The sequence below is a fragment of the Cervus canadensis genome, chromosome X (assembly GCF_019320065.1).
Source record: "Cervus canadensis isolate Bull #8, Minnesota chromosome X, ASM1932006v1, whole genome shotgun sequence".
NCBI lineage: Eukaryota > Metazoa > Chordata > Mammalia > Artiodactyla > Cervidae > Cervus > Cervus canadensis.
The window spans coordinates 84,536,732-84,564,625 of record NC_057419.1 but is presented as its reverse complement, the minus strand read 5'-3'; the positions used below and the strand labels follow the sequence as shown (position 1 = coordinate 84,564,625).

Genomic DNA, 27,894 nt, shown 5'->3' with positions numbered 1-27,894 from the left:
TTTCTCAAAGGAAAGCACACATTTGTTAGTGGTAGATGGAATGGTGTAGAAAAGATTTACCAGGTTCAGTTCAGTTCAGTTCAGTTCAGTTGCTCTGTTGTGTATGACTCTTTGAGACCGCATGGACTGCAGCACACCAGGATTCCCTGTCCATCACCAACTCCCAGAGCTTGCTCAAACTCATGTCCATTGAGTCAGTGATGCCATCCAACCATCTCATCCTCTGTCGTCCCCTTCTCCTCCCATCTTCAATCTGGACCAGCATCAGGGACTTTTCCAATGAGTCAGTTCTTCGCATCAGGTGGCCAAAGTATTGGAGTTTCAGCTTCAGCATCAGTCCTTCCAATGAACACCCAGGACTGATCTCCTTTAGGATGGACTGGTTGAATCTCCTTGCAGTCCAAGGGACTCTCAAGAGTCTTCTCCAACACCACAGTTCAAAAGCATCAATTCTTCGGCGCTCAGCTTTCTTTATGGTCCAACTCTCACATCCATACATGGTTATTGGAAAAGCCATAGCTTTGACTAGATGGACATTTGTTGGCAAAGTCAAGTCTCTGCTTTTTAATATGTTGTCTAGGTTGGTCACCTGTTTTCTTCCAAGGAGCAAGTGTCTTTTCATTTCATGGCTGCAGTCACTATCTGCAGTGATTTTGGAGCCCCCAAAAATAAAGTCTCACTGTTTCCATTGTTTCCCCATCTATTTACCATGAAGTGATGGGAGCGGATGCCATGATCTTAGTTTTCTGAATGTTGAGTTTTAAGCCAGGTTTTTCACTCTCCTCTTTCACTTTCATCAAGAGGCTCTTTAGTTCTTCTGTGCTTTCTGCCATAAGGGTGGTGTCATATATTTATCTGAGGTTATTGATATTTCTCCTGGCAATCTTGATTCCAGCCTGTGCTTCCTCCAGCCCAGCATTTTGCATGATGTATTCTGCATATAAGTTAAATAAGTAGGGTGACAATATACAGCCTTGACATACTCCTTTTCCAATTTGGAACCAATCTGTTGTTTCATGTCCAGTTCTAACTGTTGGTTCTTGACCTGCATACAGGTTTCTCAGGATGCAGGTAAGGTGGTCTGGTATTCCCATCTCTAAGAATTTTGCACAGTTGGTTGTGATCAACACAGTCAAAGGCTTTGGTGTAGTCACTAAGGCAGATGTTTTTCTGTAACTCTCTTGCTTTTTTGATGATCCAATGAATGCTGGCAATTTGCTCTCTGATTCTTCTGCCTTTTCTAAATGCATCACTATGAACAAAGCTAGTGGAATTGATGGAATTTTAGTTGAGCTATTTCACATCCTAAAAGTTGATGCTGTGAAAGTGCTGCACTTAATATGCCAGCAAGTTTGGAAAGCTCAGCAGTGGCCACAGGACTGGAAAAAGTCAGTTTTCATTCAAATCCCAAAGAAAGGCAATGCCAAAGAACATCAGGTTAAAATAAACTAAAATTTATTTTAAGAATACATAGTTTTTCTATGATAACTGCTATCATCAAAGCTTAAAGGATGAAGGCTTAGGGAAAACACTGTTGACTTATTCAGTAGGCATATCCAGTGTTTTCCATACTGGTCTGAGTCCCTCAGATGTGGTTTGGCGTTTGAAGAATATTTTGACCCTCCTTCTGGTTGTAGTTAGGCCTAAGGAAAATGTGACAAAAAGAAGGGAGTAGGCTGTGAAGAATATACTCACTTATCCATGAAGATTCCAATGGTTCTGCCAAAAGCAAACTGCTATTTTGAAATTGTCTTCAAGGGTAACAAATCACCAGGTGAAAAATCAACAAGCTTGGAGCACTTAATTAGATCTTTTATCTTAATAATCAATAAGTCAAGTGAATGCTTGTGTGTTTAGGGAAGGGAGGAAGTGTTATAGAAGGGAGATGAGTTAACACTTAGAAAGCTCAAAGATTTAACAAAACCTGACATGAGATTTGCCAGATGGTTTGGTACTGGATTGTAAAACTTGAAACTAATCTTTGTTTAAGAGTTTTAATGGTTGTATATCTTTTATAAAGCCTCTTGCTCTTCTGCTATGGTGATTCTGCAAAATTATAGATCAGGCTTTAAAGAACAGCTTCTATGAGCAGAGTCTCCTTAAATCTCAGCTAAACTGAGCAAGAAGATTACATGTTATTATGATGTAGCACACAGCACAGCAGGATTTTCCCCCAGCAAACATAATGATGTGAAAATGGATAAAGCTATCACTCTGTGCAAAGAGGTCATCTATTGAAGAACAATGATTTTCACACAGATTATATGTACATGTTGAAACATTCACATTGCAAAAGCTTTTTCTTAATGTTTCTTTGAAGAACTCTGATCCTGACAAGCAATCAGATCTAGATAATAAGACTCAGTGATCTTATCTCTAGGAGGTGGCTTGCCCCAGGGCACTTGAGGGAGATTGTGTCTGTCACAGACATTTACTGTAAAAAAAAAATGAATTATAATATGTATTTACCAGGTAATTTATATTTAGTCCCAGCTTACTGATTTTATTTGAAGGAGACGACATTCTTCTCAGTTTTACATAATTTAAGTTTACTGCACATTAAAAATACATATTCTTATTAGCACACAAAAGACCAAAAAGGTAATACACAGAACTATAATCCTGTATGTATTTTCATATTTCATTATTCCTACTAAAAGCTAATTAATGCATGTGTCATAATAATGAGCCTCAAATATGCAGTAGAAGAGTTATGCCATCATCAGATTATTTAACACCAGATTGTTTGAATTTTCATCTTTTAAATATCAACAGTAACAGAATATACCAATAAATTATGCTTAACACCTTTAAAGAACAATTTGTGTTTGCTTATCCACTAGATTAATTCTTGCTTTCAACTCTCTGATAATGACTGGAAATTACTCCTCAAAGTAGACACGGATATTTCAAACAAATCACTGATGATTATTTTGCAAGAGCTAGACCCAAATAAAGACACAAGTATGTACATGCATGGGCTTCCCAAGTGGTTTGATGGTAAAAGAATCAGCCTGCCAATGCAGAGGACACAGGAGATGCAAATTCGGTCCTTGGGTGGGTAAAACCCCTTGAGAAAGAAATGGAAACCCACTCCAGTATTCTGGCTGAAAAATTCCATGGACAGAGGAGCTTGGCTACAATCCATGGGGTCCCAAAGAGTCATAGATGATTGAGCACATGTACATGCACAGGCATACACATGCACACACAGACACACGCACACACACAATTATAAAATTCATTTAGTACTTTTCAAAGTAATTATAGTCATTGCAGTTACCATAAATTCCAAGAATACACCATGTAAGAAGAATCTGAGCTAATGTCTTAAATGATTTCAAATTCTTTAAAGGTGGCTATGAAAGCATTAAAAACTATTCTAAGCTTACAATTCAAAAATAACAATTATACATTTTCAAATATTTTATAAATTGTTAGAGAAAGGATGGGGTTGGTAGTAAACCTTTGCTCTAAAGTGCTTTTTCCAATAGGAATTGAAAGAGCTCTAAAGAGTGAGATTAACTGATTATTTAGCAGCTTAATGTAGGGTAATTTTTATACAAACATTAATTTTTATAATTTTTCTAAGACATGTAAGAGCAGAAATAATTCATGCATTTATTGCACATTTTAAAACATGTGTCTTTCACTTGGAAACATTCCCATGTATAAATCTCTTTAATGAAGAAATATATGATAATTTATTACATGTTATAACAATGTTTAAGTTGAAATATAAATATTATTGTGCAATTGGAAAGAAAAATACAGCAAGTTTGATCAAATGTATGCTAAAAATATTAAATTTGACTGCAATTTATCAAAAACTGTAGCATTCCTATTATCCACAGAAATATACACAGTATAGATGAAGCTAAACCCCTGAAGATTTAACTCTTTCCTGCAATGAAAAATATGACCCAATAAAAATTGTTTAAGTTATTGGCATCCTTTTTGTCTCCAATAAAGGAACTAGATCAGTATATAAACTAGATGCCATCATGAAGAGGATATGCTGTATATCAGTAGTACTAATAACCACATTCCCTGACAATCTCTGGTAAAGATAAATTAACCTTCCTTAAGAACACACACATAAAACAATGTCTTTATCTCTACCACCAGTCTGTAATCTTGCTTGCAGTAAGTTTCCCTAATGATTATGTCAAATGCAAAATCTCTCTTTCAGTTAAATATTAAAATCTTGATTGGTAATTCCTAAATATTAAACACATTTGCCCTTAACTATAAATGAAGTATAACTGTAGCATCTGTGTCTATTCTAACTTGCCATCATTCAGCCACAAAAATGATGACACCAATTATTTAAATAGAGAATGGAATTATGGACTTCTAGTTTTTTCTTCTAATGTTTCCCCCGTGAACACAAAATCTATGGAAAAAGGGTTGTCAGACAGCTGGTGGTCACAGCAATTATGAATTAGCTTTCTTCTCAAAAATCAAATTACAAGTCAAAAATTGCAAATTATATGCTTTTTTGTCTCCTTATATCAGGACATTAGATTCAAGTGTGGGACAGAGAGAGTGAATTGTCTTATTTCATTATGGAAATCATGATTTCCCTCAGGATTTATATCATAAGGCATAAAAAGAGACTTCTTCCCAACCATGAAAATTTAGTGAAGGTATATTAAGAATTTAGAAAATCTGTTTTCATTTCCAAATAAAGATTCACACACTTAGTAGATTCTTGTCTGAAAGAAAACTATCTCATGAGATTGCTGTCATGAAAGTCTTCTGAATTTTTCAAAGGTGCTACTTATATTGAATTTTTTGGCAACATGTGTGTGTGCTTAGTCTCTCAGTCATGTCCAACTCTTTGCGACCCCATGGCATGATCAAATAGGGATCTTCATTGCCACTATGAGAACTTGACTTTGTAAGCATAAATTCAATATTAAAGAATTAAAAACAATCCATGTAGACCCTATTTAAGCTACTAATTAAAATTAGTTTTCAAGATCAAAAAGCTTACTAATTAGCTACTTTAAAAGCATTCATCAGTATTGCTTGCTAAACATACATATATCTCCAATTCCTAGGTTGATATGAATAAATCAGTAATGAAATAAGGTGATTTCTACAGTTAAAAAATATGCTAGACTAAGGTATTGTTAAATCTAATTTCCTTTTGTAAGAACCTGCAGAATATTATATTAATATTATTATACTAAAGTCCTTCATAAAATAATGACATTTCTAATTCTTCAAGAGATCCTTCTGGAAATCTCAAGTGATATGCTAAGCAAATGTTTTGACCTGAATTTGTCTACAACCTACATCAATCAGCTAAAAACCTGAAACAAAGAGTAAACAGAGGAATGGAGAATAATGCAAATAAGTAAGAATGGAAAAATAAAAAAAATATATATATATATATATATAATTAGTGAAGAAAGAAAGAAGTTAGCTGTCTGAAATATTACAGGAAATACTGTAGCTGAAATAGAGACATAATCTATATAACTGTGCCCCTATCCTAAGTGATTACTGAATTTAGATGGATAGTAAGGCAAAGGGGAAATATCCCAATGTCAACAACAAAAACTAAATAGAGTCCATATTAGCTTAATTATAGCAAATTTACCTTGACCAAAACAAAAGGAATAGTAAGCAAATATGAAAATGGAAGGTTAAAATTGGAATTAATTTACAAAGAGTAAAAAATTAGCACTGGTTATTTTTGTATTAGAACTTTAGGAAAAATTGCATATTATGACATTATAATAAAAGTAATAAAAGTACCAGCAAAGTAACAACATCACAATTATGTCTCTTTATAGGAAATTTTCTAAACCTATGTTAGATTAAAATTTCAAGTTTATTTCACAGTAGGTTTTATAGAAAATGGTCTTTAAGGACTAGCTAAAAAGGGGAAAAATAAAAATGAATAATCTATATTTCTGAGAAAGCAAACATTTCATATATCAAGAAATTTATGATCATGTATTATTATTATTATTTTCCCATTGAATGTATTGAGGAAACATCTATTTACTAGACTCATTGGAATCTTAAGAGAAATGAGCACTCATTATATACACACATGGGAACAATATTTAGACTGATGAGAAAGACAGGAACGTTGAGATCCTTTTGAAGTCAAGGGAAAATGCAATAATTTGGCAGTGTTTAGTGGGTACAGTGATTGCAGAAATAAACCAAATTAATAGCAAAGATTTTGAACTATTATTTTTAAGCTGCCTACTTTAACTCAAACTTAACCTGATTAAATAATATACCAAACAGGGGTTTTCAAAGAAGATATGAACGTAATGATTCTTCTAGCTCAAGACCTATGTGCTGCGTGCTTAGCTGCTCAGTTGTGTCTGACTCTTTCTGACCCCATGGACTGTAGCTCACCAGGCTCCTCAGTTTATGAGAATTATCCAGGCAAGAATACTGGAATGGGTTGCCATGCCCTCCTCCAGGGGATCTTCCCTACCCAGAGACTGAACTCAGGTCTTCTGCATTGCAAAGGGATTCTTTACCATCTGAGCCACCAAGGGAAGCATATTATGTTTTAAATTTCAAATATCTAATCAATTTGGCTATTTGCAACAAAATATTTTGTATATAAATAGTTTGAGTTGATAGGAAAAATAACAGTTTCGGAACACAGGGTTTAGAATCACACAGACCTGAATCAAATGCCTTTTTGTGCATGCTAATTTATTCTAAATTCTTGTACAAGTTAGTTAATTTATCTGAATCTTTGTTTCCTCACCTTTAAAAGGGATTGGAATGATGATTAAACAGATATATGTGTATAGCAATTACAATAGTACCTGGCATATATCATTAGTATTCAATAGATGCTGCCGTCTATTTCATGTAAGTCCAAAGCAAATATAATCACCTTGATCCATAATCAATGTTTGGGCATAAGAGGGTCTACTTTAGTTTCCTATTGACTCCAAGAAGGAAGAAAATCATAGTCTAATACAGTACTTCAGTCATAACATATCACCTCTTTGAGAATGACTTTGTAACAATTTACATCTCATTCCACATAATTTCACTTACACGATATCCTATGAAACAGCCTCAGACTACATTACTAATTATATTTCTCTCTCTGTCTTCCTCATACCGGCCCATCCACACTGTCTTCCTTGTTTCCCTTTTACTATATAACCATGTTCTGACTCCTTGTTCTTGTGCATTTTGAAATGTCTTCCTCTAGATTTCCACAGGGCTTAATCCCTGGAGAAGGAAATGGCAACCCACTCCAGTATTCTTGCCTGGAAAATCCCATGAATGGAGGCGCATTGCAGGCTATAGTCCATGGGGTTGCAAAGAGTCAGACACGACTGAGCAGTTTCACTTCACCTCACTTACTGCTCTCAGATCTTTGACGACATAGGAATGAAAGCTATGTCGAACCCAGACAGCGTTTTAAAAAGTAGAGACATCATTTTGCTGACAAAGGTCCATAAAGTTAAAGCTATTGAGCTTCCCTGGTTGCTCAGATGGTAAAGAGTCTGTCTGTAATGCAGGAAACCCAAGTTTGATCCCTGGATCAGGAAGATCTCCTGGAGAAGGAAATGGCAACCTGCTCAAGTATTCTTGCCTGGAGAATCCCATGGACAGAAGAGCCTGGAGAGCCCTAGTCCATGGGGTCATAAAGAATCAGACACGACTGGGAGACTAACACTTCACTTCACTTCATGGTTTTATTAGTAGTCATGTATGGATGTGAGAGTTGGACTATAAAGAAGGCTGAGCACTGAAGAACTGATGCTTTCAAACGGTGGTGCTGGAGAAAACTCTTGAGAGTCCTTTGGACAACAAGGAGATCAAACCAGTCATTCCTAAAGGAAATCAACTCTGAATATTCATTGGAAGGACTGGTGCTGAAGCTGAAACTCCAATATTTTGGCCACCTGATAGAAAGAGACAACTCACTGGAAAAAGACCCTGATGTTGGGAAAGATTGAGGACAAGAGGAGAGGGGGTTGACAGAGGATGAGATGGTTGGATGGCAACACTGACTCAATGGACATGAGTTTGAGCAAACTCTGGGAGATGGTGAAAGACAGGGAAGTCTGGTGTGCTGCAGTTTAATGGGGACACAAAGAGTCGGATACCACCTAGTGACTGAACAACAACACATATTTAAATTTGCAATTTTTCAATATGTTCTCACAATCTCTAACTTCCTTCTCTGTTTTATTCAATAGTACTTAATATGTTGACTGTCTTCATTTTCTAAGGCCACTATAACAAATTACCACAATTTTGACTGCTTGAAACAACAGAAAATAATTTCATAGTTTGGGAGGTCTTAAGTCCAAATGTGTTAGCAGATTCGGTCCCCTCTGGAGGCTCTCAGGGGAAATTTGTACCATGCCTCCTCTCTCCTGGCCTCTGATGGCTATTGGTAACCTTTGGCATTCCTTGACTTGGGGCTATATAACTCCTATCTCTGCCTCCTTCACATGGCCTTTTTTCTGAGTCTCTGTGCCTTCCCCTCTTCTTATAAAGGGCCTATCAGTGGATCTAACTGACTCCTCACCCACAATACATGAGATTCTTAATTATATCTGCAAAGACTCTTTTTCCAAATAAGGTCACATTTATAGGTACTAGGGATTGGAACTTGGACATGTCTTTTGGAAGGATACATATTAATCCACTAGATTAATTTAGTGTAAATGTGTTTATCTATATTTATTTATTCATCTATTTGTTCATTCTCAGTGTCCCCCTACTAGAATGCTGTCCATGACAAAGGTTAATTTTTTTGTTGTTGTTTATATTTGTGCCTTGTTTATATTGTGCCTCTGGCACACAACAGGAGCTAATAAATATGTGTTAAATAAATGAAGAAGAAAATGTGTATGAGACACAGAGGTTATCAAGATAATTGAAGCCAAAAGTAGAAAAAAGAAAAAAAAAAAAACAGGAAAAGAGAAGTTGAAAAATAGGGTCAGACTGTGTGAAGAAATACAGAAAAGAGTATAGCCTTTGAAGCCAAAAGTATTTACATGTGAAAGAAAAGAAAGGAAAAAAATAATCATGGTCACTTCATTTCCTGGAATAGGGACTGCTTTGAATAACTTATTTGTTAGAAATGAGCAAGCTGATGTTAAGGCTATGGGTTAAGGAGAAATAAGATCATTTTTTTAAAAATTATTCAATTAACATTAACTGAGAAGCTACTATATGCCAAACAGAGTTTAGGGTGTAGAGTCAAAGAACATAGCTGTCTGAGATTGTGTCATCACTACTATACAATGTTTGATGTGTTCCCATTCAGTGTCATTGTCTCAAAGATTTAGAGACATTCGAAAAGCTAACTAACCTTCTGCCTCTATTTTCATTATTAAGTATTTTACAGATACTCCCAACACACTGAGTGTCAAGAATAAAAGCTGAAAATAGATATGTTAGCTTGATTACACTAAAATGCATATGATTACACTAAAAAGCATGACAGATATAAAAACATCACATAAAATGTTAAATGAAATTATCAAATGATATACTAAGAAGAAAGCAAAATAATATGCTTAGCAATATATGCTTTAAAATATGCTTGATAGAAAAAATAAAGTTGCATCTGCTAAGAAATATTTTCTAGACCGAGAGGATGATCAACAGAGATTTGCTACAGTGCCAATAAACAAACTTTTAAAGAAAATTTCTGTAATGTGAATGCACACTATGTAATAGGCTGACAAAAATTTAACCATTGATAGTTTCGTATCTGTATAATACTTGAACAATAATAACTGCAAATCTATTGTTAAATTTAAATTTTAAATGTCCTTGCTTTCCATTATCATTTCTATAGAAGCTTAAGATAGACCATATATTCATTCAAAGCTCTAAAATAATTTAATGTATAAAAACTACTTTTAAGAGTGTCACCAGGAGTTAGAATCTTAGTCATATTGCTATATTAAAATCACTTATATTTGGATTTCTGCCAAGCAAACTTGACCATCTGAAATTATATTTCAGGTATATATATTCATGGTGAAAATCACACAAATATGTGATTATATTGAAAGCATATTTTACCACAATGAAAAAACTTCCATTAGTCAAGTTCCTCCCTTGTAAATGTCATAAAATCAATACTTTTGGCATCATCTTTGAGATCACTTTTGTATATAAACTTGTTAAATGTGGATGTCTTTGTAAGCTGTCGAAAAGGTAGAGACAAAGATATTCATTTAATTTCCTTTCTTAAGCCCTTTGAGGTTCTCCAGAATACATTTCAGACTCATCTTATCCATCCTCTCTCATTGCCAAATATGAAAATATGAATAAAAAAAGAAAATACAAATGAAATAATAGGAAAAATTAATAGGTGGTGTCTTCCTCCCATGCAATATTCTGTAGCTATTTGCAATGATGCCAGTTTTTTCTAATCAAAACAAAAAATGTTTGAGTGGCTGCCCTAGGATTCCCTTCTTTATAAACCCCATTTAGATTTGTTCTTCCTCAGCAAGTCCCCAACATAAATTTCCTTTCTGTATTATTCCATTAAATAGATTTTAGAGTTTTGTTTTCTCAGAACCATCTATAGTCAATCACAGGCTAATTTGATTAATATATCCTAAAGTATTCATCTCTTATTATGCTAATTCTTATTAGGCTGAATTCATAGAGACTAATGTCTTAATCCAACTTAATAACTATAATCATGAACTATGTAGAGGCTGAAAATGCCAATGAGGGAAGAACCTAGAGAGAAAAAGAGAGAAGCAGGAAATTAGGGAGATAGGACCCCCCAGTCCTATCTCATCATTTTCCCAATCACGCCATTCATATCTAGTCACAGCTTTCTCATCCTCTGTCACATAGATTATAGGAGTTCCTAACTCTCTCCTCATGGGTATATATAAATATAAAACCCACCCATGGAATGAGGTGACAATTGTTTCAGTCAGTTGTTCAGTCTCCTGGACTTTTCAAGGACTTTATGTAATCAGTTTTCATATATAAGTTTCACTCTCCTTGTACACTTCATCTAAGTCATCACCTTTCGCTTCTTATTTTCACTGACTGTAAAAATCCATATAGGGGGTTTTCAAACCTTTGATAACACAGAGAAGAATAAATACCCTCATGTTTATATTCAAGATTAGACATGGGGATCCACGGGCTGTGGGTTTGATCCCTGGTTAGGGAACAAAGATGCTTCATGCAGTGTGGTCAAAAAAAAAAAAAAACAAGGTTAACCATAGTTTAGAGCAAACAAAAATCACTTGAGCCTTCATCCCACACTGGAAACAAATCATTCATGTTATTTAATAAAGATATGATAACATTTTAAATCACATATTCAGAAGTGTCCGCAATTTTTTCTTCGCTGAAATGAAAACCTAAACTTGCAGATTACTTCACAGAATCTATTCTTTCAACAGTACTGGCAGAATTATAAACAGCATAAAACTTCTACTTTTATAACTAATTTCTTAAAATATTAAGATACATATTTTGTCTTAGGAAGGATTTCATTATTTGCTTAGATGTTGACAGTGTTTTCCATCACCACTTTAAGTTAATTCCATTATAAATTCAACATTTTATAGTAGGTAGGATAATGACTCTTCCAACCTGTCCACATCCTAAACACTGAATTTGTAAAATGTTAACTTGAAAATTGGATTAAATTTAGGTACTTGCAGTTGGAGAGATTATCCTGGATTATCCAGGTGGATGCAATGTAATCACAAGTGTCCTTAGGAAGGAAAAAAAAAGGAGAAGAGTCGGAGAAAAAGATGTGAAGAGAGAAGTAGAAGGCAAATTGATGCAGCCCTGAGCCAAGAAATGCAAGCAGTCTTTAGAAGCTGGAAAAAAACAAGAAAACAGATTCACCCCAAGAGCCTCTGGAAGGAATATAGATAGGCCTGTTGACACCTTGATTTCAGCCACATAAAAATCATTTGGGATTTTTGATGTCCAGAAGTGTAAAATAATAACATTTTTTGTCTTAAGGCACTGGTTTTGTGGTATATGTTACAGTAACATTAGGAAACCAATACACCTACCACATGGTGAATTTAAACCATATATATTCTGAAATGTGTAAATATATAGGTTAGACACAAAACATTTTAAATGACAATGACAGCCCTGAAAATACTGATTAGTGCTGATTTGTTGGGATGTAAGAAAATTCAGTGGGTTTGGCAGCACAGTATCTACATTTCCACTAAAGCTCAAAATATACAAAATTTCATGAGTATAGGTCGCCATGAACTGTGCAGGACACTTAAGGATACTTCACATGAACATTCATTCACTCATTTATTCAGTAAATATTTAATAATCACCTAATAAATCCTATGGGCTTCCCTGGTGGCTCAGAGGTTAAAGTGTCTGCCTCCAATGCGGGAGACCCAGGTTCGATCCCTGGGTTGGGAAGATCCCCTGGAGAAGGAAATGGTAACCCACTCCAGTAGTCTTGCCTGGAGACTCCCATGGATGGAGGAGCCTGCTAGGCTACAGTCCACGGGGTCGCAAAGAGTCGGACACGACTGAGCGACTTCACTCACTTCACTAAATAAGTACTATACACTGCTCCACATATGGACAATTGTGAATAAGACCATCAAAATTTCTGCCTCATAGAGCTTATATTCTGTAGCAAGTGTGAAAGAAATAAAATCAACAAAATGCATAGTCTGTATGCTTTTAGAAAGGAGAGATTAAAAAAAAAAAAAAAGCTTTCCTAAGAGAACAATGCAAAGAAATGAGGAAAGCAAGCAGAATGGGAAAGACTAGAGAGCTCTTCAAGAAATTAGAGATACCAAGGGGACATTTCATGCAAAGATGGGCACAATAAAGGACAGAAATGGTATGGACCTAACAGAAGCAGAAGATATTAAGAAGAGGTGGCAAGAATACACAGAAGAACCATACAAAAAGATCTTCATGACCCAGATAACCACAATGCTGTGATCACTCACCGAGAGTCAGACAGCTTGAAATGTGAAGTCAAGTGGGCCTTAGGAAGTATCACTATAAACAAACCAGTGGAGGTGATAGAAATTCCAGGTTGAGCTATTTAAATAATTAAAAGATGATGTTGCTAGTGCTGGCACTCCAGATATGGCCAGTAATTTGGAAAACTCAGCAGTGGCACAGGCTGGAAAAGGTCAGTTTTCATTCCAATTCCAAAGAAAGGCAATGAAACAAAGGACGTTCAAAACGTACCACCCGAATTGCACTTCATCTCACACGCTAGCAAATAGTGCTCAAATTTCTCCAAATGAGGCTCAAGAGTACATGAACTAGAACTTCCAGTGTTCAAGATGGTTTAGACAGCGAGGAACCAGAGATAAATTGCCAAACATCTGTTGGGTTAGTGAGAAAGTAAGAAGAAGTTCCAGAAAAACATCTACTTCTGCTTTTAACTTATGTCAAAGACTTTGTGTGGATCCAGCAAACTGTGGAAAATTCTTCAAAAGACAGGAATACCAGACCACCTTACCTGCCTACTGAGAAATCTGTATGCAGGTCAAGAAGCAACAGTTAGAACTGCAAATGGAACAGTGGATTGGTTCCAAATAGGGAAAGGGGTATGTCAAGGCTGCATATTGTCATCCTGCTTATTTAATTTTATGCCGAATACATCATGTGAAATGCTGGGCTAGATGAAATCAAGATTGCCAGGAGAAATATCAGTTCCCTTAGATAGGCAGATGAAACCACCCTTATGTCAGAAAATGAAGAGGAACTAAAGAGCCTCTTGATGAAACTAAAAGAAGAGAGTGAAAAAGTTGGCTTAAAAAACTTCAACATTCAAAAAACTAAGATCATGGCATCCAGTTCCATCACTTCATAGCAAATAGAGAAACAATAGAAACAGTGATAGACCTTATATTCTTGTGCTCCAAAATCACTGCAGATGGTGATTGCAGCCCTGAAATTAAAAGATACTTTCTCCTTGGAATAAAAGCTATCACCAACCTAGACAGCCTATTAAAGGCAGAGACATTACTTTGCTAACACAGGTCTGATAAAAGTCAAAGCTATGGCTTTTCAGTAATCATGTATGGATGTGAGAGTTGAACCACAAAGAAAGCTGAGAGCCAGAAAATTGATGCTGCTTAACTGTGGTGTTGGAGAAGATTCTGAGAGTCCCTTGGTATGCAAGGAGATCCAACCAGTTCATCCTAAAGAAAATCAGCCCTGAATATTCATTGGAAATACTGATGCTGAAGCTGAAACTCCAATACTTTGGCAACCTGATGCAAAACCTGACTCCTTAGAAAAGACCCTGATGCTGGGCAAGATTGAAGGTGGGAGGAGAAGTGGATGACAGAGGATGAGATGGTTGGATGGCATCACTGACTCAATGGACATGGGTTTGAGGAAGCTCTGGGTGTTGCTGCAGCCCATTGGTTCACAAAAAGTTGGGCACGACTGAGACAACTGAACTGAACTGAACTGCACTGAATGCTGTGGGGCAAAATTCAATGCAAATCAGAGGGGCAGAAATTTCTAGAGAGTATGGTTGCTATTCTACATAGACAGATTAAGGAAAGTCTCATTGAAAATCTGATTTTGAGTACAGACCTAAAGGAGTTTTTTGTTTTTGTTTGTTTGTTTGTTTGTTTGTTTTTAAGCAAGCTATAGGGATATCTGGGGAAAGGGAGTCCTAAGCAAATAAAGCAGCAAGAATAATATTCCTAACACAAAAGAGTGATATGCTAGATGTGTCTAATGAACAGTAAAGGGACCAGTGTATATTGAGTATAATGATTAAGGAGGACAGAAACATATGAGATTAGAGAAGAGACACAAGGCCTAGAAAATCATATAGGGTCTTTCAGACCATTGAGAACATTGACATTTATTCTGAGTGAGTGACAAGGAATTGGAAAATTTTGAACACAGGAGAGACATAATCTGACTTGAGTTCTTAAAGGGTTTCTCTAGATGTGTGTAAATAGATTGGAAGGCAACAGGAAATGTAGGGACGCCTGTTAGAAAGTCATTTTGATAATCCAAGAGGGATATGATGATGGTTTGGACGAAGGGGTTATCAATGAGTTAATCAAAACCAGCTGGATTCTATATAAGACAGAGCCCGCAGGAGTTGTTAAATGATTGGATATGTGACGCTACAGAAACAGAGGAGTAAAGGCGGATCCCAAAGTTTCTTCAGGACCAATTGAGATGGCAAAATCTCAGGAAGAGCAGATCTGGAGGGAGGGAATCAGGCATTGAGTCTTGGGTATATTGTTAGAAAAGCCTGTAACACATTCAGGTAGAAACTCTGGAGTTTGGGGGAGACGGACAACTGCGGGATATACATTTGGAAGTCATCAGTATGCAGATGTTATTTAAGCCATGAGGCAGTATAAGCCCACCAAGAGGGTGAGAATTAATAGGAAAGAGAAGTTCAAGCCTTTCCCCCTGCAATGTAGAGAGGCTGAGAAGATGACGATTCAGCAACAGACACCTGAGAATGAATGGCTTTGGGGTTAGAGCAACAAGGGACAGTAAAGTCCAGGAAGCCAATGGAAGAAAGTCATTCAAGTAGGAGTGAGCGACCAATCTAACCAAATGCTACAAGCAGATCAAGTAAGATGGGAATTTTGAACTGATCACTATATATAGCCACATAGAGATAAGTATTGATCTTGCTATAGCTACTTCAGTCGAGTAGTAGGGGAAACTCCTGATTGGAGGGGGGATAAGATGTCTGTCAGGCTATCCAAACATTTTTCAGATTTTTACAACCATATTACTCCTAACTGCTTTCTGAATAAGTTACAAAAAGATAGCATGATACAAGCATGGAATTCATTTTTAATACTGCCTATTCCATTACGTAAGTTACACATAAAGTAATCAGCGTTTTCCTAACAAGAAATTGTGATATTTTTTATACCAAACATTTTTCAAACAACTGAACAATTTTTCACTATTTTTCTTTCTCCATGTTATTCTAATTATATGCTAAGCAGTTTAGACATGTGTCTTTTTTATACAATGTTTTTATGGTCAGTAGTAATATAGTTTTATGTTCACTTTTTGAAATTCAGATAGATTAAAATTTTCAAATCTTTGTGTCATCATTAGAGATGGGTATATACAGTAAAATAAAGCAAAAATGCTTCTGAAAAGAGGGTTACTTGAAGTAGTCTGCCTTTTGTAAAATGAAACCTGATGCCTTTATGTGTTTATATCCTTCATAAAAATGTTATACTATAATTATTAATATCCATTTGCTTTAAATGGTCCATGTTGTCTTGTTTATATACAGAGTGAAATGGAAAATTAAAGAAATAATTCAAATACTTTAAGATAAAAAAGTACAGCTTTACCAGCTCCTAATTGAATACTGTGTTTTTGACTCAATCTGTAGTTTCTATCAGCAGGAGAGTTTTACACCTATTACATGAAGAGATGCTCATTATATATTGTGAAGTTGATATTTTTTTTAAGAAAAAAAAAAGCTTTTGCTTCTGTTAGTTATAAATTTCAGAAAATGTGATCTTTTGACTTGGGATTACTAAGTTGTTTCATTCTTATACTTTCTTATATATGTGGAGAAACATGAGAGATATTCTTGACTGAGAAACAAAATACATGCTGGGAAAAGCTGATGGAGAAAAGAAGCATTATCTGAAAGCATTTCGTATGAATTCATGTGTTTAATATTAATGATGGCAGTGAAAGATTTTCTTACCCATTTTACATGAAATGTTTTATTTAACCCTGAAATAGTCTCTGATTTGAAACAAAAGAACCTTTTCTTTATAACTTTTAGTCTTAATGATTGTGAAGTTTGTTTGGCTTGTAATACATAGTGAAATTCATTATTTCTATCATTAGATGAGGGCTTTTTCAAGCTTGAGAAATATCTGTCTACACTAAGGAATATTCCCATTGTCCTTGGGAAGTCAGTATGAACCTTAATATATGTAAATTATTAAATAAGACTTAGAACCTGGAAACCATGGATTATAGGACATAAGTGAAAACTGCACAATTATCTGATGAATTTTAAGCAAGGCAAAAAATCAATTTAGAGATACATTTTCAAATATATATTTCCAAATTACATGAATTTACCATAATATTTTGTCATATTCAAAGTTTTTAAAGTATGTAGCCATCATCAAGCCACTGCATTAAGTAATACAGAATAATATCATAAAAATATGAATACTAAATAAATTCATGTTTTAATTTTTGAGATCTGTCTGCAGCTAGATGTGATTCTATGGTTATAGAATATCTGAAGCAGGAAAGGATGGATGCAAATGATGAATATCAATTGAACATCTATAGACATCCTAGTTTACTGAATAATAGTCACTGGTTATTCACCATGTACCATTGAAACGCACACTGTTGTGTGTTAACAATAAGCTATAGGAGTAGGAAACAGACAGAATAGGCTCCATCTTGAAAGCAGGACTCCATCTTGGGCCAGTCTGTGGACTTGAGCTATATGCCCAGTATCTATGGAAATAACATACCAACTGGAAAACCAGACCCCCTGGGTGGAAGAGTCCAAGGGCTCGTGCCTAGACTCTCTGTTGCCTAAAACAATACCCTAATTATCTGTGTAACTGGATAGAGTCATAAATTCTATTATGCTTATTGGAGTGTGACCATAGGTCTATTGATAATTGTCCACTGTTAACTAGGCTTAAGGCATACGAATCACGGGTTAACTTTGATTGTATCTTTCTTTTCCTTTGTTCAGACTAGTTTCAGGGAATTTGGGGAGGTGGGTTTGAGCACGTACACTTAGGGTATATAAGGTTTTCACAAAACCTGGTTGGGGTCCTTGGCTAAGGGGAGACTCTTTCTTGGGCCCACTGGTGTAATAAACTGCACTTCACTATCTGCATTGTCCTTCTGAATGAGTCTATTTCCCGGAACACGTGGCTACATTTGGTGCATTGGCCAGGAAACTCCTCACTTTGAGGAGAAAAGTCCCACTTGGGACTACTCTGAGGTCTTGTGGCTTGAATCTTCTAGAGGGAGGAAGGTGCCTCACCCTTCTGGAAGGATTCTGCTTCTCAATGCCTGGACCTGTCACGTTAGCAGGTAGTGGATGGCAGCAGGGGAACTGAGTGCTCAGGTGAGGAGGAACCCAACCGTCAGGGGGTTTCAGGGGGGGTCCAGGGTCAGAGGGGGCCTACCCCTCTGGGAAGGACTAGAAGGGACATGGACCCATAGGAGTCTGGACTAGGCAGGTGGTGGAGATTGCTTGGTACAAAGTTCGACAAGCGTTTTAGGGCTTAGGAAGGAAATTTGTGAATGTCATTTAGGAGGTGGTGTCCACACCATCTTGGGGAAAATTATTACCAAGCAATCATCAGGGGACTGTTAGGAGAAGAAACTTGGGCTTTGTGTGCTAATATTCTGCCCTCCCGGAGGAAATGTCCCACCTGCTGTGGAATTCTTGACCCCCTCGGAATTGTCAGGCTAGAAGCAGGGGGATATATAAATGAGTACAAATTGGCTTTTCCTGAGATGGCCTGGGATGTGGGATATTTAACCCATCTGTGTTTTCATCTGCACCCAATCAAGCCCAGCAAACCAGAACGGACTTTAAAAGTTAAGGGAGAAATGGTCTTGGAGCACGTGGTATTCTGGTTGGGCCATGCCAACTGGCAGGTGAAGACATGCCAATCTCCCTTCTCCCTCTGGGACCTGGCAGGTTAAGGCCCTTCTTATCCCAATTAGGAAGGAGGCGGAATGGCAATGTAAGTATTTCTTTGAGTGAAAATATCAGAAGTGCATAGGATACAGAGAACTTTGTAGGCAGAATGAAATGGAAAATTAGAAGAAGGTCTGAGAAGGTGAGCAAGATGTGAGGAAATGAATCTAAGGCTACTGTATTGGAGTGCATTATTAAAAATTTAAAGGAGGGATTTGGAGGAGACTATGGGTTGAAGATGATGCCACAGCCTCCACATACTCTGTGAGATAAAATGGCCCCCTGTGGGAGTAGGATGGCCACCAGAGGACACCATGAACTGAAAAACAGTGGAAGCAGTCTATACAGTAGTCACAGGAGAGCCAGGACACCCAGATCAATATTCATATATTGACTCATGGCAAGGGTTAGCTCAAGACCATCTTCCTTGGGTGAGGTTCTGTATCCAGAAGGGATAGGGAAAAATATTAATGGCACAAAAATTGACTGATGATAAAAAAGAAATTCTACAGGATTCGGATAGGGATGACCTGCCCCCTCCTCCATACTGGATGATGACATGCCCACCGCCCAGTACTCCACCAGGACCGGAGTCTGCCTTAAAGCCCAATCCAGGGCCAGGTGAAGTTCATGCAGCAGCTGCTGTTCCTAGGGCAGCTCTCCCAGAGATTGTAGAGCCACTGTTTTGGCAGGCTCCGATCCCAGAGATGGAGACCTTTGGTCAACGCCCCCAGGATTCCACCTCAGCAGGATCTCCTAGATTGTATCCACCTCTCCCGGGGAGCACTGATGGGAAGGAGGTAGAAAACACAGGAATTAGAGGCTGCACTCTGCCAAGGAACAGGGGGAAAGAACCCCACTACAGATGCCCCTCAGAGAGCTACAACAGCCTCCGATTCAGGATGCATGTGGGCACTACCATCAGTCCCCTGTAGACTATTCTTACCAGCCATTTTCCTCTGCAGATATATTAAACTAGAAGAGACACACTTCACCATATTTGGAGGAGCAACAAGCCATGATTAGACTAACAGAGACTATGTTTCAAACCCACCGCCCTGCATGGGATGACATAATCCAATTACTAGTCTCCCTTTTCAGCACTGAGGAAAGACACAGGATCCTAACTGAGGCCAGAAAATGGTTAAGAAAAATGGCACCTGAGGGTACTGCAAACCCCCAGCAGTGGGCAGAACTAGCCACCACGGATGAGAGGCCCAACTAGGACTTTAACACAGAGGAAGGGAGGGGCCTCCTGGAGAGATATCGGGCAGCTATTTTACAAGGCCTCAAGAGGGGGGCCCGAAAACCTATGAGTATGGCAAAACCCTCCAAAGTGAGTCAAAGGGAAAGTGAATCGCCCTCTGAGTTCTATGAAAGACTGTGTGAGGCCTTTAGAGTTTATATGCCAATAGGTCCAGAGACTGCTGGGCCTCAAATGGTGAGGCCTCAATCCTCACCTTGTGTCTCAATCCTACCCCGAAAATATCAGATGGGGAGACACCAAGTGATTCATGAATTTTTATATATCCCTGAATGCCAGTACCTTTGTTGGGAAGAGACTTGCTGTCTAAATTGGGGTCACAAGTGACCTTTCCCCCCATGAAAGACCCACTCTTCGAATGGGCTCAAACACCTATTTACTCTTCCTCTCAGTAACCCCTCAAGATGAGTGGTGGAGAAGGCAATGGCACCCCACTCCATTACTCTTGCCCATGGACGGAGGAACCTGGTAGGCTGCAGTCCATGGGGTCGCTAAGAGTCGGACACGACTGAGCGACTTCACTTTCACTTTTCACTTTCATGCTTTGGAGAAGAAAATGGCAGTGTTCTTGCCTGGAGAACCCCAGGGATGGGGCAGTCTGGTGGGCTGCCGTCTATGGGGTCGTACAGAATCGGACATGACTGAAGCAACTTAGCAGCAGCAGCAGCAAGATGAATGGAGGTCCAGGAAGGGAATGATCTTCCTGCTTGTAAAAGAGGTCCCAGTGGTAACAGAACTCAAACATGGTACAGTTATGTCAGCACCCGCTTTAGGCCCGCCAGACCTTGCTAAGCCATTTACTCTTTATGTGACTGAAAAGGACAAGGTGGCTATGGGAGTGTTGTCCCAGACTATGGGGACATGGGACAGACCAGTGGTTTATCTCTCAAAATGGCTGGACAATGTTGCCATTGGGTGGGCAGGATGCTGACGGGCAGTTGCTGCAGTTGCCTTACTGGTCCGGGAGGCAACCAAGCTGACTTTGGGCCAAGATTTGATTGTAAAATTCCCACGTGAGGTCAACACTCTCCTGCGAGGGGACCCCCATAAATGTTTGTCGACATCCCGGATTACTCAATACCAGGGACTGTTATGTGAGAACCCCCATGTTACTATTGAGCCTTGTCAGGCCCTGAGTCTGGCCACTTTCCTTCCTGTGGGAGAAGGTGGGCCCTCACATGATTGCAAGGAAATCCTAGAAGAAGTTTATGTCAGCAGACCTGACTTGAGAGACCAGCCAATCCTGGACCCAGATTTGGTCCTGTACACCAATGGCACCAGCCTGGTGAAAAAAGGACAATGACTATTGGGATATGTGGTAGTCATGGAAGAACCCATCATTGAGGCTAGCTCTCTGCCTTCACACTGGTCTGCTCAACAGGTCAAACTATATGCTCTCATCCAGGCCCTCCAGCTGCCAAAAGGTAAGAGGACAAACATTTACACAGATTCCAGGTATGCTTTTGCTACTTTACACGTACATGGGGCTTTATATAAAGAGCGAGATCTTCTGACAGCTAACAGAAAGGACATTAAAAATAAAGAAGAAATCTTGACTCTATTAGAGGCTGTATGGGAACCTGAAAAGGTAGCAGTGATGCATTGTTGGGGTCACCAAAAGGAAGACACCCCCACAAACATAGGGAAACGGACTAGCAGATAAAGCCACAAAACATGTGGCTGAGAAATTTGGGGCTGCTGGTGGGGGAATCTATCAGAAACTTTGTATTCCCAAAAATGCCTGAGTTAACTTTGATTCTCCTACAGTATACCCTGGCCCAAGACCAGCTGGCTGAAGCAGAAAAGGCCACCAAAAATGAAAGAGGTCAATGCTGCTCCTGGACATAAACAAAAACCTCCAGAAATACAGTTAAAAGGCACTCTAAGTGGACTTTAAATGCTGCCAACACTCATGGTATGTAGCTTCTCAAGATATTTGGAGGTTTTCCCCACCCTAACTGAAAAAGCAAATGAAGTGGCTCGCTCTCTGCTTCGAGAAATAATCCCCAGATCCAGGTTCCCAACCCATATAGGATCAGACAACAGCCCTGCCTTTGTAGCTGACTTAATTCAACAGGTATGTAAAGTTCTAAATGTCAAGTGGAAATTACATATGGCATATAGGCCCCAGAGTTCTGGGATGGTGGAACGAACCAACCAGACACTTAAAAGAGATACTCTCCAAGTGGATCATAGAGACTGGCTGCTCCTGGGTGGACTTGCTTCCAACGGCTCTGCTCAGACTCAGGGTGACACCATGGCTCCATGGCTATTCTCCATATGAAATTGTGTATGGGAGGCCCTCTCTCATAATAAAACAGGTGTCAACAAATTTGCCTCAGGTAAGGGGAGATGAAATTTCACAGCAGATGGAACAACTGGGTAAGGTAATAAATCAGGTAACTAAGTTTGTACAAGAAAGGGTGCCATTCCCCCTTGGGGGACAGATTCACGAATTTGTGCCTGGGGATCAGGTGTGGGTCAAGGATTGGAAACACGACTCCTTGGCCCCACATTGGAAGGGTCCATATACTGATTGTTCTAACCACCACTACAGCAGTTAAAGCTGCAGGTGTCACTCCCTGGATCCACCACATGAGGATGAAGGGAGCGTACCATGAAGACCCGAAGGATGCTGAGTAGACTACACAAAAGGACTCCACTGATCCCCATGAAACAAAGATCATCTTAAAGAAGAAAAAGAGATGAAGCTCTACAATCAACTGCTGCTACAAGGACTTACCAGTATCATCTTGAGACTAACCAATGTTTCAGCACAAGGAGGGACCTGTGCTATAATTAAAGTTGAATGTTTTGTGTATATATTCCTGATTTATCTGGCAATATATCAGCCACCTTAGATGACATGAAAGGTCAGGTAAAAGCTATGTCTGTTGATAATCTTCCTTTTTGGACTTTGGTCCTATCTTGGGTGAAGGGTGATTGGTGGAAAACTATATTTACCATGTTATAGTTGCCTTGATAGTTCTTCTTTGTGAACCCTGCATTTTACAATGTATTATGAATTTTGTAACCCAAAGGTCAGTGTCATTCTCCTAAATTGGTGGTCGGAGAGCCAGGGTGCAATATATCCCTATGATTGATGCTCATACTATGAAGTAAGAGCATCAAGAGGGGGGAATGAAAGAAGAAACAGAAAGAACAGGCTCCATCTTTAAAGCAAGACTCCATCTTGGGCCGGACTGTGGACTTGAGCTATATTCCCAGTATCTAGGGAAGCGACATACTAACTGGAAAACCAGACCCCCCAGATGGAAGAGCCCCAGGACTTGTACCTAGACTCTCCATCGCCTAAAAGAATACCAAAAGAGATGGGAATACCAGACCACCTGACCTGCCTTTTGAGAAACCTGTATGCAGGTCAGGATGCAGTAGTTAGAACTGGACATGGAACAACAGACTGGTTCCAAATAGGAAAAGGAGTACGTCAAGGCTGTATATTGTCACCCTGCTTGTTTAACTTCTATGCAGAGTACATCATGAGAATTGCTGGGCTGAAGGAAGCACAAGCTGGAATCAAGATTGCCAGGAGAAATATCAATAACCTCAGATATGCAGATGACACCACCCTTATGGCAGAAAGTGAAGAAGAACTAAAGAGCCTCTTGATGAAAGTGAAAGAGGAGAATGAAAACGTTGACTTAAAGCTCAACATTCAGAAAACTAAGATCGCCTAAGATGGCGGAGGAATAGGATGGGGAGACCACTTTCTCTCCCACAAATTCATTGAAAGAACATTTGAACGCTGAGCAAGCTCTACAAAACAACTTCTGAACGCTGGCAGAGGACATCAGGAACCCAGAAAAGCAGCCCATTGTCTTTGAAAGGAGGTAGGACAAAATATAAAAGATAAAGAGAGACAAAAGACTTAGGGATAGAGATCCATCCCAGGAAGGGAGTCTTAATAGAGGACAAGTTTCCAAACACCAGGAAACCCTCTCAGCTGTGGGTCTGGGGGAAGTTTTTGAATCTCAGAGGGCAACATAACTGGGACGAAAAATAAATAAATAAAACCCATAGATTACGTGCCTAAAGGCAACTTCCAGCAGAGAAGTACCCCTGACATGTACGCCACCAGCAAGTGGGGGCTGAACGGAGAGGAGCGGATGACATTGCTTAAGGTAAGGACTGGGCCTGAATGCCCTGAGGACAATCTGAAGGAGCTAATGTGAGACAGCAACCCAAACTGTGGGATAGCCAGAGAGAGAGAGAGTGAATTATCCCATGAAAAGCCCTAAAGTAAGGCACTGCCAGCCCGGTCACAGAACAAAGGACTGAGCAATACCAGAAGACAGCTAGCCAGCTGCGGACTGGCCCATCCTCCGCCAGAAGCAGGGGACAGACGGGTGCCAGTCAGAACCGGAAAGGGGCAAACTTGGCCACAGGTTGGGCATACCCTACTAAACGGTTGACATCCTCCGGGAAGGTTGCAGCCAGAGATCAGCTCCCCAGAAGAGATACACAGCACACTGGAAACGGGCGCGCCTGGAAACTGAGCAGCTGGGACTGGGGAGGTGATAAGACACCTGGTCGCCTGAGCTTCTCGGACCGGAGAACAGCACAAAACGCAGGCCCAACCGATCTACACCTTTGTGGAATAGCCGAGAACCTGAACCTGAGTTGTTTAGATCTGAGAAGTGCATGCAACTCAGAGTCTGCTCCCTGCGGAGCAACCTGAAGCCTGAGCAGTGTAGACTGGGAAAGCACACAAGCCGTGAGTGGTACAAACCCAGTGTGGCCAAGACACTGTGAGTAGTCTCCACATACAACAGGTATAATTATTTGCAGTGTTCTTGTTTAGGTTCACTTGTTCAGTCGTGCTGTGGGGAGGGAGGAGACCACCACTGTCCCCTTGGGTCAGGGTGGAAATTAGACACTGAAGAGACCTGCAAACAGAAGAAGCCAAATAAAAAGAGGGAACTGCTTTGGAAGTGATAGGTGCAACAGATTAAAATCCTTGTAGTTAGCACCGACCACATTGGAGGGGACTATAAATATAGAGAAGTATAATCTGGAGCAAGGAACTATCTGAAACTGAACTAACCCCATACTGCCTGCAACAGCTCCAGAGAAATTCCTAGATATATTTTCACTTTTATAATTTATTTTTATTTTTTTTATTTTTTTAAATCCTCTATCACTCTTTTAATTTTCGTTTTTATAAACCACTATAGCCTTGCAAAAAAAAAAGACCCTATATTTAAAGCAAAATTCATATATATTTCCTATACTTTCTGTGATTTTTTTTAATATTGTATTTTTAAGAGTCTAACCTCTACTCTAGATTTTCAATCTTTGTTTTATAGTATTTGACATCAATTTTGTACATTTAAGAATCCAGTCTTCAGCACCCATTTTTACTCAGGAGTGTGATTACTGACTTGATTACTCTCCCTCTTTTGACTCACTTTTTTCTCCCCCAGGTCACCTCCATCTCCTCCCTCCACCTTCTCTTCTTAACCCAATTCTGTGAATCTCTGTGGGTGTTCTGGGCTTTGGAGAAAACTCAGGGAACAGAGTACTACCTAGATCCATCTCTCTCCTCTTGATTCCCCCTTTTCTCCTCCTGCTCACCTCTATCTCCTTCCTCCCTCTTCTCTTCTTTATGTAACTCCGTGAACCTCTCTGAGGGTTCCAGACTGTGGAGAGCACATAGGGAATTATTTACTGGCTAGATTGCTGTCTCTTCTTTTGATTCCCCATCCTCTCCTCCTGGTCACCTCTATCTCCCTCCTCCCTTTTCTCTTCTCCAAGTAACTCTGTGAACTTCTCTGGGTGTCACTCACTGTGGATAATCTTTTCACCATTAGCCTAGAAGTTTTATTATCAGTTCTGTATGGATGGAGAAGTCTTGAGGCTACTGTAAGAATAAGACTGAAAACCAGAGGCAGGAGGTTTAAGCCCAAAACCTGAGAACACCAGAGAACTCCTGACTCTAGGGAACATTAACTGATAAGAGATAATCCAAAAGCCTCCATACCTACACTGAAACCAAGCACCACCCAAGAGCCAATAAGTTCCAGAACAAGACATACCACACAAATTCTCCAGCAATGCAGGAACATGGCCCTAAGCATCAATATATAGGCTGCCCAAAGTCACACCAAGCCTAAACACATCTCAAAACTCACTACAGGACACTTCATTGCACTCCAGAGAGAAGAAATGCAGCTCTATCCATGAGAACAGTGGCACAAGCTTCCCTAACCAGGAAACCTTGACAAGCCACTCATCCAACCACACTCACAGGGAGAAACCTCCACAATAAAGAGGAACCACAAACTGCCAGCATACAGAAAGGTCACCCCAAACACAGCAATCTAAATAATATGAAAAAGAATAGAAATACTCAGCAGGTAAAGGAACATGATAAATGTCCACCAAATAAAACAAAAGAGGAGATAGGGAGTCTACCTGAAAAAGAATTTAGAATGATGATAATAAAAATGATCCAAAATCTTGAAAACAAAATGGAGTTACAGATAAATAGCCTGGAGACAAGGATTGAGAAGATGAAAGAAACTTTTAACAAGGACCTAGAAGAAATTAAAAAGTCAATTAATAATGAATAATGCAATAAATGAGATCAAAAACATCCTGGAGGGAACCAACAGTAGAATAACGGAGGCAGAAGATAGGATAAGTGAGGTAGATAGAGGTAAATAGAATGGTGGAAATAAATGAAGCAGAGAGGAAAAAAGAAAAAAAGAATCAAAAGAAATGAGGACAATCTCAGGGACATCTGGGACAATGTCAAATACCCCAACATTCGAATCATAGGAGTCCCACAAGAAGAAGACAAAAAGGCCATGAGAAAATACTCGAGGAGATAATAGCTGAAAACTTTCCTACAGTGGGGAAGGAAATAGTCACACAAGTCCAAGAAACCCAGAGAGTCCCAAACAGGATAAACCCAAGGCAAAACACACCAAGACATATATTAATCAAATTAACAAAGATCAAACACAGAAATAAATATTAAAAGCAGCAAGGGAAAAAGAACAAATAACACACAAGGGGATTTCAATAAGCATGACAGCTGATATTTCAATAGAAACTCTTCAGGCCAGAAGGGAATGGCAGGTCATACTTAAAGTAACAAAAGAGAAAAACCTACAACTCAGATTACTGTACCCAGCAAAGATTTCATTCAGATATGAAGGAGAATTCAAAAGCTTTACAGACAAGCAAAAGCTGAGAGAATTCAGCATCACCAAACCAGCTCTTCAACAAATGCTAAAGGATCTTCTCTAGACAGGAAATACAGAAAGGGTGTATAAATTCGAATCCAAAACAACAAAGTAAATGGCAGTGGGATCATACTTATCAATAATTACCTTAAATGTAAATGGGTTGAATGCCCCAACCAAAAGACAAAGACTGGCTGAATGGATACAAAAGCATGACCCCTATATATGCTGTCTATAAGAGACCCACCTCAAAACAAGGGACATATACAGACTGAAAGTGAAGGGCTGAAAAAAGATATTTCATGCAAACAGAGATCAAAATAAAAGCAGGAGTAGCAATACTCATATCAGCTGAAATAGACATTAAAATAAAGGTTGTGAAAAGAGACAAAGAAGGACACTACATAATGATCAAAGGATCAATCCAAGAAGAAGATAAAACAATTATAAATATATACGCACCCATCATAGGAGCACCACAATATGTAAGGCAAATGCTAACACGTATAAAAGGGGAAATTAACAATAACACAATAAGAGTGGGAGACTTTAATACCCCACTCACACCTATGGATAGATCAGCTAAACAAAATTAACAAGGAAACACAAACTTTAAATGACACAGTGGACCAGGTAGACCTAATTGATATCTATAGGACATTTCACCCCAAAACAACAAATTTCACCTTTTTCTCAAGTGCACATGGAACCTTCTCCAGGATAGATCACATCCTGGGCCATAA

The 27,894-nt window shown here is 38.8% G+C and overlaps 1 protein-coding gene and 1 non-coding gene across 3 annotated transcripts in view; one reads left to right on the top strand and one right to left on the bottom strand.

The window, feature by feature from the left end:
- Nucleotides 1–27,894, bottom strand: part of PCDH11X (protocadherin 11 X-linked) — a 985,621-nt gene that overhangs the window by 536,580 nt on the left and 421,147 nt on the right. The gene's annotated exons all lie outside the window — the stretch shown is intronic.
- TRNAW-CCA lies at nt 12,337–12,408 on the top strand. The gene has a single exon. It is a non-coding gene; the product is annotated as a tRNA-Trp (tRNA).